The 14,924-nt window shown below is 40.9% G+C and overlaps 1 pseudogene; it reads left to right on the top strand.

The window, feature by feature from the left end:
• Positions 1-8,140: 8,140 nt before the first annotated feature.
• Positions 8,141-9,265, top strand: LOC145124897 (nicotianamine synthase-like; annotated as a pseudogene).
• Positions 9,266-14,924: the final 5,659 nt, after the last annotated feature.

Raw genomic sequence — 14,924 nt, 5'->3', positions numbered from 1 at the left:
CTATCAAGACCGATCCAGCATCGGTCTGCATACGCGGTTCATGAGGTCCATGAACGTGGCAGGAGCATTGGTGAGCCCGAAGGGCATCACCACGAACTCGTAGTAGCCATAGCGAGTCCGGAACGCAGTCTTCTGTACATCCTCGTCTCTGACCCTCATCTGATGGTAGCCTGAACGTAAATCTATCTTGGAAAACCAAGATGCCCCATGTAGCTGGTCGAAGAGATCATCAATCCTCGGGAGTGGGTAACGATTCTTCACCGTTACCTTGTTCAGCTCCCGGTAATCTATACACATCCGATGCGACCCGTCCTTCTTCTTCACGAACAGAATCGGGGCTCCCCAGGGTGAACTGCTTGGTCTGATAGATCCCTTCTCTAACAGCTCCTGCAGGTGTGTAGACAACTCCTGCATCTCGGGAGGAGCCAACCGATACGGTGCCTTGGCTATCGGAGCCGCACCAAGGACCAGGTCGATCCTAAACTCCACCTATCTCTCCGGAGGTATCCTAGACAACTCCTCTGGAAACACATAAGGGTACTCTCGCACCACTGGCACATCGCTCACAGTCATCTTGCCCACTTCCCGGGTATCCATGATGTAGGCGACATATCCGGCGCAACCGGTAACCCTGCTGAAGGTAGCGCCTAGCCCTCGCTGCTGAGCATAAAGTTGGTCCACGTTGTGGCCTCTCGCCCTGAATCACCAGCTCTCCCCCACTTGGGGTCCTGACACATACCAACTACTGCGCGCAGTCTATCACTACCCTATTAGGGCTCAACCAATCCATGCTGATGATAACCTTGTTCCCACGCAATGGTATGGGAACCAACTCTACCAGGTAGCGCTCCTCGAACAGCCTCAAAACACAATCTCTGAAAACCTCTGATGCTCGAACTGTTTGGTCGTCAGCAATCTCGAGCTCTAGAAGGCAATCCAACATGCCCGAAGACTCATGGAACCTCTTGCTAAGTACAAGAGAGACAAATGATCGGGTAGCACCCGAATCGAACAACACCTGAACTGGAATACCGTTCACATGGAATGATCCTAAACAAAACACATAACATTGCACATAAATATCATACATAACATATAATAAAAGCTAGTGCCTCCTCATCGGGTGCAGCGCGTGCCTCCTCGGTAGTCAACTGGAAGGCTCGGCTCCTCACCACTGGAGCCTTTGACTTGCCCTGCCGGCCATTAGTGATCCGCAGGGTCGCTGGAGCTGGTGCCGCCACTGGCGCTGCTGCTGCTGCTGTCAATCTTGGGCAGTTGGCCTTTTTATGGTCTCGCTGGTTGCAGTGAAAACACAGCAACTCCGATGTCGGAATGGTGGGGGTAGGGGTTGTACAATCCTTGCTGAAGTGCCCCGTCTTACCGCACTTGTAGCATCCCGATCCCCCAGCCCTGCGTACTCCCTCATGTGATTTGCCGCATTTCCCACAGCGGCCCCGACCCTACTGGCCCTTCGACCTAGCATCGAATCCCTTGGGTTTCTTCCATGAAACCCCAGTCATTTGCTCTGTCTCCGCCTTCCTCTTCCTGAGGTGCTCTATATCAATCTCCCTCTCCCTCGCCCTCGCAATCATGGAATCCATGGTCGGGCATGCTGAGTAGCTGACATGCTCCCGAATATCAGTTCTCAACATATCATGATAGCAGGTCTTCCACATCTCCTCATCTCCTGCATATTGAGGCACCAATAAGGCCCTCTCACGAAACTTGGCGGTAATCTCCGCCACCGTCTCAGTTGTCTGTCTCATATCAAGAAACACCCTGGCCAGCTGCTGAAGCTCCACAGCCGGCACGAACTCAGCCCTAAACCTGGTCACAAAGTCCGACCAGGTCATAGCCTCAATAGCTGAGGCTCCCAAAGAATCACCAACTGACTCCCACCAATCTCTAGCCCAGTCCCTCAAACATCCAGCAGCATACCGAACCTTCGACCCCTCAGGGCAGAAGCTAGTCAACTTAGCAGACTCCATGTCTGCAATCCACCTCCAGGGAACAATGGGGTCCTTCACCCCGTGGATGTATGGCGCACCACATCCCTTGAAGTCCTTAAAGGACGGTGTGCGCGCCCCCGATTGGCTAGACGCCCAGTCACTCCTAAACGCCCTGAGGCGATCCTCCATCAGCTCGATAATCCCTTCCTTGATCGACCCGAAAATCACCGGGATCGAATCAAGGATGCCTCTCGTGATCTCAGAAGCAATGAACTCTCGTAGTCCCTCATCAACTGGCTTGGTGCCTGATCCCGAACCTAATCCTGAACCTGATCATGACCCCGAACCTCCTCCTCCGTGTCGCGTAATCATCACCATTCTGAAACAAAACATATAATCGTCAGGGTCATACATAACCTCGAGAGGTCTCACATACTACAAGTTCCCTGGTTCTTTCTCATCCCTCCTTGACTCGAGTACGGATCATCAGCTTTCAGTAGTACAGGCCCATACTACCTTCCACATCTATCCATACTTTCCTCAAGGATTGTCTTGACTTCACCAAGTCCCTTCTACTACTACTGCTCTTTGCACTACTCTCATCCTAGGCTTACCCTAGGGTAACTCTCCGACCTACTCTCAACCATCAGCTGCATAAGGAATCCCTGCCACCTTTACCTAACTAGCTCGCGAATACCATTACATATCACTAAGACCATATAATTCTTCGAATGAGAGGTCCTACCCTACAACGGTTGGACTCAAACAAGAGCTGCGCAATACGGCTAGACCTAAACTTCTGAAATTATTTAGTCCTCGCAATATGTAACTTAACGTATCCATTTACTAGTTAGCTAAAGATAACAAGAACTCCTAAAAGCACAAAGCAAGCAACATTAGAGCATTGGGTAGCCATACCAAGCATATCCTATTCAGACCATGGTATCACTGACTAATCAGTTCTAGCATGTAACTCAATAAGCACATATAGCAGGCACATAAGGCATCTTCCTAGATCCTTAGCCCTAATCTAGCATGCAGTTCTCATACAAAGGCAACAAGCATATAAGGCATCATTCCTAGATCCTTATCCCTAATCTAGCATGCAGTACTCATAATCATATCACATCATAACATAACATGTATGGGTATCTTGGGGAAAACTTACTTGAGTTCGGCCGGTTGCACGAATCACACACCTTGTTCTTTCTCAAAACCTTTTTATTTGAAATTTTAGAAAAACTATTTTCTTGTAAAAATCTTTCAAACCCTCGATTTGAGTCCAAACACCCCCGAATGTGTCTCCGAATCCCTCAAACCAAGGCTCTGATACCAACTTGTAACATCCCAAATTTCATTTTTAGTTAAGTAGCTTATAAAATTGTTTACTGAAAAACATCATCGAATTGTATCATTTCATAAAATCATAGTCACATGTCTTAAACCATAACATAAAATAGTAATAATGTCAGAGTACAATCCCATGAATCTCATAGTGCGGGAATCCTATGTGTGTAATGCGCTGCTACTGTACCGGCTCCTTCTCCTTCGAAGAAAATGTACCTGGAAACAAAACTGAAATTGTAAGCACAAAGCTTAGTGAGTTCCACCATCATACCGCATACCATACAATAACATATCTAGCCAGACATATCTAGGTGCCCGCTTCCCCTTCGGTCTATTTTAACCGGATAGTTGCCTAGCATATATAGGTGCTGGCCTCCCCTTCGGTCTATTTCAACCGGATGACTACCTAGCATATCTGGGTGATGGCCTCCCCAGATATCGGGGACTATATCAGCCCCTACCACTACCACATAGAATCATAGCATACTGGCACATAGAACATAACAGATAGTAGCATACCAGACAATTATCACACAGACAATCATCTAACTACAAACTCCTACTAGTGGGCCGACATTGTGGCCTTAGACTCATTTCTACTGGAGGTAACTCACCTCGTAAAGCTGAGTGTCAAATCTCACGGGAAGTAACCTCTAACAGCTGCTCCGATGACTCCCGGCTATCATAATCATAATAACACTCAATCATAATCTATAACACTACTTAGGGTAAAATGACCATTTTACCCCCTTGGCCTAACTTGAACCATTCCTAAGGCCCAATTCTAACTTATTAAACCCAGTGCACCCATGGCCCATCAAAGGCTCCCTAAGGGCCCACTAATGGCCCAATTTTCTGAATCGGACCATATTCCTCAAATGAGCCCATTATAAGTCCAAAATTCCTTAGCCCAAATACCATGGCCCAAAAGGCCCAATACTTCTAATTCCAAATTCCCAGGCCCAGAACTATACTCCAAAGTGGGCCACTGGGCCCAATAGTCCAGGCTCAATCCTCTAAGTCCCAAAAGCATAACGTAGCCACTCTGCATGTGTACGTGCGGCATACCTGGCACGTACGCCCAACGTACACTGGCCTTGACCGCAAACGGAAAGTTTACCCAGTACACGCAGCGTACTAGGGTGTACGCTTAGCGTACTGGCCAGCTATCTTGGGACTTCATTTGTGACTTAATCCATTAAGTCTTCATGTCCAAAATGTAGATCCAGGTCCTTTAAGACCTCCTAATCCATAGAGTCACAAACTTTATGTTCTTGCATGCATGGTTGGGGTCAAAACATGATTTTGGTCCTTTTAACAAGCTTTATGACCATTAAACACTTGCATGGTTGTGGCTTAACCATCAAGGTCCGATTTTTATGACTCTTAGTTCCTCTACGAGCCCAAAAGGACAACTCTTATGGTCTGAAATCATCAAGATGCAAGAAGCTTCAACAATGGAGTCCAAAGGTGACATTAAACACTCCTATAAACAAATCTAAGCATGCAATGGTCAAGTTTGGAACTTGATACCTCAAAAGAGTCAGAAATGATGCCAATCTCCTGGATCTACAAGCTCCTCTTGAATCCTTGCCTCTTCCTCAACATCCTTTTCTTCTAAGAACACCAAAATCATATAAAGAATCTCTCAAATGGCAAAAATACACAATAGTAGGTTAGGGTTTTCGATGTGGCTGCTTAAGGGTGATAGGGAGGCTGGTCCAAAGGCATAATGTCCTTTATATAGGGATCAAACCCTAAAAGTTAGGGTTTTAGTATATGCATGCGTACGCTGCGCGTACCCTTTGGTACGCTGGGCGTACGTGCATGGCTTCTGCGTTCCATTTCCTTGAGTACGCTGAGCGTACATGGAAAGGTACGCCCCGCGTACGTTCTTCCTCAGCCCAAACACAAGGTCCTAAAGGTCCAAGACCAAACCTTATAAAACTAATAACCTTATATAAATAAAAGATTAGTACCTTATAAATCCCGTATGTTACACAAACCCACCACCACGACCTCCACCACAGAACCCATTCACCATATGGCTACTCTCTCTCGCCACAGTATTCACAAACTCATAGTATTCACAAACTCAAAACTCCCTTCAACCTTCACACTTCATTCGTGCCTACCATCTCCCCCTCCCTACCTCACACATTTCTGCTCATAATAATCCAAATTGACATGTCGACATGACTGACGAATATAAAGCCCTAATGGCTAACAAAACTTGGGAATTGGTCCCTCGGCCTCCCATTACTCATATAATTCGTTGCATGTTGCTATTTCCTCAGAAATGTAAAGAAGATGGCACCCTTCAACGATACAAACCCCGCCTAGTTGTCAACGGAAAAAGTCAACAAGTGGGTATCGACTGCGACGCAACTTTCAGTCCAGTAGTAAAACAAACAACCATACGCATAGTCCTCAGTTGAGCAGTCTCCCGGGCTTGGCCTATTCATCAATAGGATGTTAAAAATGTGTTTCTACTCGGTTATCTTCGTGATACTGTTTATATGTTCCAACCGCCCGGCTTCACCGCCACTCAACATCCCGGTCATGTTTGCCGCCTAAGGAAATCTCTATACGGCCTCAAACAAGCACCCAGGGCGTGGTATCAACGCTTTGACACATACATTCATTCATGAGGTTTTCGAAGTAACATATGCGAGTCGTCATTATTCATCTTCAAAAAGGGTAATAAAATGGTCTATCTACTTTTTATGTAGACGATATAATCCTTACAGCCTCTGATGAACTCTTCTACACGACATCATAAAATCTCTCTCCATGGAATTTGCAATGACGAACCTTGGAAACCTTCACCATTTTCTCAGCGTTTCGGTTCAAAGACAAAATGGTGGTCTATTCCTATCTCAAGAAACGTATGCTATAGAGATCCTAGCCAGAGCAAATATGTCAAATTGCAAACCTTCCACCACTCTCGTTGACACAACATCTAAACGCAGCGCCACTACCGGAAAACCATTAACCGATGGCACACTTTACTGAAGCCTAGTCGGTGCCTTCAATACCTTACTTTTACACGACCCGATATCTCTTATGATGTCCAATAAGTGTGCCTCTTCATTCATGCGCCTCGTGATTCTCACTTCCAGTTCCTAAAATGAATCCTAAGGTACATCAAAGGAACTATCTCTCATGGCCTGCACATTAGTCCCTCCAAATCTACCAAGCTCACTGCTTACTCTGATGTTGATTGAGGGGATGCCCAGACATGCGTCGTTCCACCTCCGGTTTTTGTGTTTTTCTTCGTGAAAATTTGGTTCCGTGGTCATCAAAACACCAACCAACCATCTCACGCTCTAGTGCAAAAGCAGAATACAAATGTGTTGCAAATACAGTTGCTGAAACAAGTTGGTTGTGTAATCTTCTACTTGAACTTTCGGTACCTATCACACAAGCCACCATCACTTATTGTGACAACATTTCAGCCATTTATCAGCCTAAAAATCCAGTTCAACACCAGCGAACAAAACATGTTGAAATCGACATCCACTTTGTTAGAGAAAAAGTTCGAGTTGGGTCTGTCAAAGTTCTACACGTTCCTGATTATCAATATGCAGACATATTCACCAAAGGGCTTCCACGTCAACTCTTTACCAAATTCAAGAACAGTATGAGCATTCGACTGGCTATAGCTCTGCGGGGGAGTATTAACGCACATGATTATTACTGTATATGTGTATTAGTTTAGCATATTTACTTTCCTTGTATATCTCTTTTATTCGCTGTACTCTATATCTATATATTTAGGATGTGAATAATCAATGGCAGGCAATTCAATTACAGAACTAACTAGTGACAATATATTGTTATTTTTCTTTTAAAATACCAACGGATAAGAAATTATGTTGCTACAAGTGGCATAAATTATGTTGTTTGCAGGTGCTATTCGTTCATCTTCGGTTATCTACATAGAAATTAGTAAAGGAGTGGCGACAAAACCCGTCTACAAGTTTGGAATAAATTCACTGAAGTACTTGTGTCGACATCTGGAGTTAGTAACGCGATGGAGCAACAAATTTGGTTGTCGCTGTTTGTTTCTAGTAAGTGTCTCTTCATTTGGAAATGAGAGGGGAAATATTAAAGAACTAAAACATGTGTGAACAATTGAAATGTGAAAGCATAAAAATTTAAAAGCATCTATTAGCCTCACAAGCTAAACAAATTTAATAATGTCATGTCATATATAGTTATATATTAACAAGGCTTGGGGTAAGCACATCCAACAAGTACGTACTTATTATATATTAATTAATATGTAGATGTTTTTCATTTCCAAAAATTTCTTATAATTGAGTATAATATGTATTGATTTTTTTATTTTTATTTTTTTTGAGGTCGTAAATAAACATAAAAAACTTCAAATTAGAAAAAGTGAAGCAAAAGTTTACTATATATTTTAATATTATGGTAATAAAAAACAATAACTAAACTCTAATAGTAACATAATTTGTATTCAAAGCACATAAGTCATTCATCAGTTGAAAACTATCAAAACATATATACACGAATGAAAAATACGCCTAATTATAGTCAACGGATGATAAATGGGCCATCAATGATAAAAAAAAAATACCATATGTTTTTAGGGGAGTACTGCTTATTAACTTATAATATGTGGTGTTGCTGTCAAATCAAAAACTAAGCATGGATCGTCCCTTTTCACAAATATTATGTGGGGCCGGAACATGGCTATAAATAATAAACATCCTTTGAGAATTACATACAGACACAATTGGTTCTTCGTTTTCTGACATACAAAGAGTTTATCTTAACAGCTTGTTCAAGAAATATCCGATTATTTAGTGTCAGGCATGGAATAACTCCAGAAAGATATCATTTTGGTAGAGAAAGTGTGTGAGATTTATCACAAAATTTCAAAGCTTGACAATCTGAAACCCTCCAAAGATGTTGATAGCCTCTTCACTGAGCTGGTCAGCGCTTGCATCCCACCCTCTTCTATAAACATATCCAGTCTCCCGGCCAATATTCAAGAAATAAGGTCAAAGCTCATAAGACTTTGTGGTGAGGCTGAAGGCCATCTTGAAGCCCACTTCTCCACCATTTTAGGCTCTTTCCCAAATCCACTTCACCATCTAAAAGAATTCCCTTACTACTCCAATTACCTGAAGCTTAGCCATCTTGAGTTTGACATTCTTACTGAACACTATTCTGCATTTGGACAAGCCCCTAAGCGTCTTGCCTTTGTGGTGTCTGGCCCCTTGCCTCTCACATCTATTGTATTAGCCTCTTATCATCTCAAGGACACCAGTTTTCACAACTATGACATAGACTCTTCGGCAAATTTGATGGCCTCTCATCTTGTTTCGTCTGATTCTGATTTGTCCCAAAGAATGGTATTCCACACTGCCAATATAACTGATGTGACGGATGAGTTGAAGGGATATGATGTCATTTTCTTGGCTGCACTTGTAGGGATGGATACTGATGAGAAGGTCAAGGTGATTGATCATTTGGCAAAGTACATGGCCCCAGGTGCTTTGCTCATGCTGAGGAGTGCTCATGGTGCCCGTGTCTTTCTCTATCCAGTGATAGAAGCACAACAACTTCAAGGGTTCGAAGTTCTCTCCGTTTTTCATCCAAATGATGACGTCATTAATTCAGTCGTGATTTCACGTAAGATTGCAGATCCTTTTAACAATGATCATGGTGATAATCATCATCATCACCATGAGTTGGGGATCGAGTCCGTCATGCCATTGAGTTGCAAGTATTGTGAGTTCCAGGCTTTCAACAATCCTCTTGGCCAGATCAAAATGATTGATTATTAGATTTCATTCTACGGTAAATAGGATTGGTATTCATATAAACTTATCGTATGTGCTTGCTTGAAAGTGTGGGAATGGATTTGATTGTTTCAGTTTTCTCTTATCTTACTGAAATTTCCGGAAATAAAGAACCCTATAGTATGTTTTACATCGATCAGCCTTATTTAAAAACTGTTGATTCAAAAACTCATTTACTTTTTCACTAAATTATAGTTCCTCCTCTAATATCCTCTGTAACTTAAGAAAGAAGGCCTTACACTACCACGGAATTCAAAGAAATATTTACACTCTTGGAACGTGTCATCTGGCAAGAGAGGAAATTATGCTTAAATCTAAGTTCTGACTATGTTCAAAGAAATATTTACAGTACCACGGAATTCAAAGAGATATGAACACACAAGAAAAAGAACTTCAACACTAGTAGTGATTGTAACTTACTTTGTTCTGTTCATCAATTATGCTTAAATCTAAGTTCTTATGATGCTAAAATGATCATAAAGCTGCAAGTAAAACCAAAGAAATATCTATTTGTGTAGACAAATTAATGACAATCATTAGCACTATCAAATATATCGACTGTTAGCGCAACCACATTATGAGCTTTTTTCAAGAGCTTATTGTGTCAAATAACCAACTAAATGTCAAAAAAAAGGTATTGTGGGAGCTTATTAATTAGTACAAATTGTGAATAGACAGCTTGGAACCATTCATATACGTCCATACAGGTGTGTGACTTATGGGAAAACCACACACTCTGATCACACCAATGAAAATGAATTTAGCATTAAAAGACATATCTTAATGCAGGTTTATAGAAGTATCAAAACACATAAGGTGAATATTTGGAACCTATATTTTTGGAAATTCTATACATCCACATAGAAAACATTAGCAGCAGTAGGGGCAGAGCCAAATTTTTGGAATAAGGGGGGTTTACGTTGTAATAACGTATCAAAATATATTTATAACTAAATAGCGTAATAGGTTAGTAAACTTGAACGAGAAATATTGGCTTACTAATCCTGTTAGATTGTAGGCGTGTATTGTGAACATATTTCTCTATAATTATCACTAACAAGATGCAATTGTGGTTATGAACATTTTATTTTAGTATGGAAAAAAAACCACGGATCCTTGTTTCTTACGATTTACCTTATATTTGTAATAAACTAAATTACTAGTTATAATAATGTTACTAATTGTAAATTAGAAAATAGTTAGAATATATAAAAAAGTATAAATAGCTTTGACTTGGAGATTGGAGTTGAAAAGCAGCACTAAGTCTCCAAAATAATTAACTGAGAATTGGGATTTAGGGTAAATAATGATTTAAATTTATGGGAGGGGCTATGGGGTTTAATGTGGATGTTTTCTATGTGGATGTATAGAATTTCAACTTTTCTATTAGAATTTACTTCAATTAGAAAAGTTGGGGGAGGCGCAACATCCAACTTTTCTAATTGAAGTAAATTCTAATTCTAACTGAAAAGGCCCCTATCAAGGCTGATCATTCGCTCGTCGTCTACAAAACAGACGCCTCCTTTATCGATGTTCTTGTTTACGTTGATGATGCCATTCTAATGGGGAATGACGATGCTAAATTAATTAATTCAAACTCCATGTACACAATCAGTTCAGCATCAAAGATCTTCGTCCTCTAAATTATTTCTTGGGCATCGAAGCAGCTTGCACAACAGAGGGGTTGGTGCCCAGTCAAAGAAAGTACACCCTAGATATCTTGAAAGACAGTGGTCAAGAAGGTTGTCGGCCAAGTTTTTTCGGATGGAGCAAAATTTGCCACTCGATCTAGAAACTAATAGACCTCCTGTTCATAACACTCAATATCATCGACTGATTGGTCGACTCTTCTATTTACAAGTAACCAGATCGGGCATCTCTTATCTAGTGAATTTGCTTAGCCAATTTGTCTCTGATCCTCGAAAAACACTTGGATGCTGCCATGCGTGTCGTTTGTTACTTAAAAGCCACCCAAGGTCAAGGTATTCTTCTTCCAAGAACGGGAGGTCTTGGGCTCACTGCCTTATGTGATGCGGATTGGTTTGGGTGTGGGTTCACTAGACGATATCGAACTGGATGTCTGGTTTTGTTTTGAGGAGCCCCAATTTCAGGACGAACAAAAAAACAATAAGTTGTTTCATGTTCTTTTGGTGAAGCTTAATACAGAGTAAAGTAATGTACCACCGTAAGCAAGATTCTTTGGATGCGTTGACTATTGAGTGAACTTAACGTGATTCAAACATGCATGTCGAAATGTATTGTTATTTTTTTCGAGAGCGAGTTGAGTCTAAAGAAATCGTTACAGAATACATCAGCACTACATATCAAGTTGTTGACAGTTTTACTAAAGCTCTAGTGTCGAGCGTCTACGTTGTTTTTGGGGCAAACCGGGCATTCGTACTCTCCATGCTCCAGCTTGAGGGGGAGTGAAGGAATCCGTCCATTTTATCTATATCTTTCTTTTATTTAGGATATCTTCTTTAGCTTTAGTGATTACCCCTTCCTATTTTATCTCGTCTCTTGTATTTATATTCTGGCCGTGTTTTCAATCAATCAATTAAGAAGCTTTGATATCTATTACACTGATATTTGAAAACATAAGACCATTAATATTGTTGAACTATCTAGTGACAATATATTGTTAGTTTTCTTATAAAATACCATTAGATAGGAACATCAGTTGCTAGAAGTCGTTTAAATTATGTTTTTTGCAGGTGCTATTCGTTCATCTTTGGTTATCTACATAGCAATTAGTAAAGGAGTAGTGACAAAACCCGTCTATAAGTATGGAATTAATTCACTAATTTGTAAAATACTCGTGAAGCACATGTAGCAACGAGTCAGTAAGGCGATGAAGCAACAAATTTTGTTGTCGATGCTTGTTTCTAGTAACTAGTAAGTGTCTTAGTTTGGAAGTGAGAGAGGAAATTTTAAAGATATAAAACATGTGTGAACAATTGAAATGTGAAAGCATAAGAATTTAAAAGCATCTAGTCTCGCAAACTTAATAAATTTAATAATGTCATGTCATATATAGTTAAATAATAACAAGGCTTGGGGTAAGCACATCCACTAAGTACTATTTATTATATACTAGTATGCGGATGTTGTTTCATTTCCAAATATTTCTTATAATTTTTTCATCTAAAAGAGTATAATCTATATATTGATATATTTTTTTTGAGGTCGTAAAACATCATAAAAGGAAAAAGTTAAGAAAAGTTTAATATATATTTTGTATTATAGTAATAAAAAAAACAATAACAACTAAACTCAAATAGTAAGGTACTTCGTATTCAAAACTCATGAGTCATTTCAAACGGGTTGAAAACGTATCATAACATACCCGAATGTAAAATACGCATTACAGTCCTCGGCTGATAAATGGACCAATAATGATATATAAAAATAATAATAATAATAAAACTCTAATGTTTTTAGGGGTCTACTTATGAACTTATAATATTTGGTGTTGCTGTCAAATAAAAAACAGAGCAAGGATCGTCCCTCTTCACAAATTTTATGTGGGGCCTGAAGATGGCTATAAATAACATACATCCTTAATTTGAGAATTACATACAGACATAATTGGTTCTTTGTTTCTGACATAAAAAGAGTTTATCTTAAAAGCTTTTCCAAGAAATATCCGATTGTTTAGTGTCAGACATGGAATCACTCCACAAAGAGATCGTTTTGAGGTGATTCTGAAGGCCATCTTGAAGCCCACTTCTCCACCATTTTAGGCTCTTTCCCAAATCCACTTGACCATCTAAAAGAATTCCCTTACTACTCCAATTACCTGAAGCTTAGCCGTCTTGAGTTTGACATTCTTACTGAACACTATTCTGCATTTGGACAAGCCCCTAAGCGTCTTGCCTTTGTGGGTTCTGGCCCCTTGCCTCTCACATCTACTGTATTAGCCTCTTATCATCTCAAGAACACCATTTTTCACAACTATTACATAGACTCTTCCGCAAATTCGATGGCCTCTCATCTTGTTTCGTCTGATTCTGATTTGTCCCAAAGAATGGTATTCCACACTGCCAATATAATAGATGTGATATTACGCCCCGTGATCTAGATCTCGTGACAGGACCTGTACTTGTGCTTCCTACAGTCGTGAGTATTACTAACACCTTATCTCCTATTGAGAGGAGACTCCATTAAACTATTCTAAGAGATTAAAAGCAATTAACTTCAAGCATAATTTTATTTCATAAACAACTACCCTTTAAATAGGGATAAGCAAAAGACTCTAATAAGGAAACAAAGATCACCCAAATCGACTCAAATACTAAATGATCCTAATTAACAAATTTAAAAACTGAAACAAGATAATCTCCTAAAATAAGATACTTTCCAGAAATTAAAAATACTTATTATCCGTATGATTCATAGCATTACTCACCTCATCCGCATTGAGCTTGTCCTCAAGCTCAATAGTCACCCATTGGCGTCGTTTTCCTCATTATCCATCATGATGCAAAAGAGCTTGGCACATTTATGCCCAATCAATAACATTTCATCACAGTTGAAGCACAAGCCTTTTTGCCCGCCTCTCTGCCATTTCTGCAGTCGTTAGTTTTTTCCAGGCCGGATTTAGTGTTTCCGTTTTGTAGTTTCTAGCTCCTCCTTTTCCTGCTAACTCTCGTTTTTGGCTTGTAGTTGAGGTTTGGTTTCCTGTAGACCCGACACCTATTGGTTGTCCTGCTTCTACCACCCTTAGCTCAATTTGTCTTGCTAGATTCATGGCATAGTATAGAGTTATGGGTCTCGCAAATTCAACCTCATATATTATCACGTTTATTAGCTCCGCACAAAAGTGTCAAATGCTTTGCTCCGGTGTGACCCCTGTCGTCCTACCCAACAACAATTCGAAGCGTTCACAGTAGTTCTACTGTCCCAACTTGTCGAAGCCAAGTTAATTCCCCTAAGGGATTCAAGCTCATAGGCAGGCCGAAACGGATTTTGCATTCTTCCAAAAACTCGACCCAATTCAAACGATTTTTCATCCTTCTCAGGTTTCGGTACCACCCACTTGCCCGGCCCTATAAGGCGAAAGTTGTTTGGCGGACCCAAGCCTCCGGTGGTGTTTGCTGTTCTTCGAAGAAGTCCTCCCACTTATGTAACCATTCGAGTGGGTCACCCTTGCCCTCATACACCGGAAACTCCATCTTGGCGAATCTAGGCACCCGATTGCCAGGTACCCGATCGCCACGGTAACCTCCATCAAATTCATCCCAACTTTTATGCACCTGTTCTTTTTCAATACGTTGATTGAGTCCCGATCCTTCGGCTTTGTGGAAATCCCAACAATGTTTGAATGATTGTTCCTCTTCATTGCGCCAAGAATCAGACCCCTTCCCTACTCCCCGTCCTGTTCCCAAGGGGTTTGATCCACTACTAGAAAACCATCCTTTTACGACGTGCAATGCGTGTCGTAAAACGCTCAGACGACGCGCAAATGCGTGTCAAGGAAGGCTCTGTCATAACGAGAGACGACGCGCATTTGCGACGCGCATTTATGACATGCATTTACGACGCACATTTACGACGTGCAATGCGTATCATGGAAGCCCCTGTCATAAAGGAAGACGACACGCATTTGCGTGTCGTAACCTTACGACGCGTGTTTAGGACATGCATTGCGTATCATTAAAGCTCATATCATAAATGAAGATGACACACATTTGCGTGTCATAAACTTCAGCAACCATTTACGACGCGTCTTTATGATACTCATTTACACATAATACAAAAATATGGAAACAAATATATACCAAAACAATCA

This window comes from Lactuca virosa, chromosome 7, assembly GCF_052849685.1.
Source record: "Lactuca virosa cultivar CGN04683 chromosome 7, Lactuca_virosa_CGN04683_v6, whole genome shotgun sequence".
In the NCBI taxonomy this organism is placed as follows: domain Eukaryota; kingdom Viridiplantae; phylum Streptophyta; class Magnoliopsida; order Asterales; family Asteraceae; genus Lactuca; species Lactuca virosa.
The sequence above is the reverse complement of the archived record's forward strand: the minus strand, read 5'-3'. Positions and strand labels throughout refer to the sequence as shown.